This window comes from Atractosteus spatula, unplaced genomic scaffold (assembly GCF_055471065.1).
Source record: "Atractosteus spatula isolate fAtrSpa1 unplaced genomic scaffold, fAtrSpa1.hap1 Scaffold_43, whole genome shotgun sequence".
NCBI lineage: Eukaryota > Metazoa > Chordata > Actinopteri > Semionotiformes > Lepisosteidae > Atractosteus > Atractosteus spatula.
In genome coordinates, this window is record NW_028296872.1 from 255001 (window position 1) to 256779 (window position 1779).

The window sequence follows — 1779 nt, forward strand, 5'->3', positions numbered from 1 at the left end:
ACCTGGAATCCAAGCCCAGCTTGTGGAGCTCTGCCTGGGCTTGAGCGGGGTGGATTCATCCCCTTAAAAGCTCCATGAAAACGAAAAAGTCTTTTTTTCACCCCGGGAGCGCTCTCAGGCGGTTGCATGCCTCCTGCTAGGCCTGGGCCAAGCCTCCAGGCTTGTGAAAAGGGGAAAAGCACCACAGCAGCGGCGTCTGAGGCACCCGGCTCCCGGTTCGACCGCGAGCAGTGCTTTCGGTTCAGACAGGGGGATCCAAGCCTCCCTGCCCGGGAAATATGCCCCCCGCCTGGGGATGGACTCCGGCCATGCCCCCTGCTGCAGACTTAAGCCCCCTTCCGATTATTTAGACCCATTCAGCGCCGTCCAGCGGGCCGGCCACCTGGTCACCCCCGACAGATTCGGGACGCCTGGTCACCCGCTGGACTTAGTCTTTTTTACGATCGGCTTTAAAGGGGCCTGGTCACCCGGGGGACTTAGTCTTTTTTACGATCGGCTTTATAGGGGCCTGGTCACCCGGGGGACTTAGTCTTTTTTACGATCGGCTTTATAGGGGCCTGGTCACCCGGGGGACTTAGTCTTTTTTACGATCGGCTTTATAGGGGCCTGGTCACCCGGGGGACTTAGTCTTTTTTACGATCGGCTTTATAGGGGCCTGGTCACCCGGGGGACTTAGTCTTTTTTACGATCGGCTTTATAGGGGCCTGGTCACCCGGGGGACTTAGTCTTTTTTACGATCGGCTTTATAGGGGCCTGGTCACCCGGGGGACTTAGTCTTTTTTACGATCGGCTTTATAGGGGCCTGGTCACCCGGGGGACTTAGTCTTTTTTACGACCGGCTTTATAGGGGCCTGGTCACCCGGGGGACTTAGTCTTTTTTACGATCGGCTTTATAGGGGCCTGGTCACCCGGGGGACTTAGTCTTTTTTACGATCGGCTTTATAGGGGCCTGGTCTCCCGGGGGACTTAGTCTTTTTTACGATCGGCTTTATAGGGGCCTGGTCACCCGGGGGACTTAGTCTTTTTTACGATCGGCTTTATAGGGGCCTGGTCACCCGGGGGACTTAGTCTTTTTTACGATCGGCTTTATAGGGGCCTGGTCACCCGGGGGACTTAGTCTTTTTTACGATCGGCTTTATAGGGGCCTGGTCACCCGGGGGACTTAGTCTTTTTTACGACCGGCTTTTCGGAGGCCTGGTCACCCGGGGGACTTAGTCTTTTTTACGATCGGCTTTTCGGAGGCCTGGTCACCCGGGGGACTTAGTCTTATTTACGATCGGCTTTATAGGGGCCTGGTCACCCGGGGGACTTAGTCTTTTTTACGATCGGCTTTATAGGGGCCTGGTCACCCGGGGGACTTAGTCTTTTTTACGATCGGCTTTAAAGGGGCCTGGTCACCCGGGGGACTTAGTCTTTTTTACGATCGGCTTTATAGGGGCCTGGTCACCCGGGGGACTTAGTCTTTTTTACGACCGGCTTTATAGGGGCCTGGTCACCCGGGGGACTTAGTCTTTTTTACGATCGGCTTTATAGGGGCCTGGTCACCCGGGGGACTTAGTCTTTTTTACGATCGGCTTTATAGGGGCCTGGTCACCCGGGGGACTTAGTCTTTTTTACGACCGGCTTTTCGGAGGCCTGGTCACCCGGGGGACTTAGTCTTTTTTACGATCGGCTTTATAGGGGCCTGGTCACCCGGGGGACTTAGTCTTTTTTACGATCGGCTTTATAGGGGCCTGGTCACCCGGGGGACTTAGTCTTTTTTACGACCGGCTTTTCGGA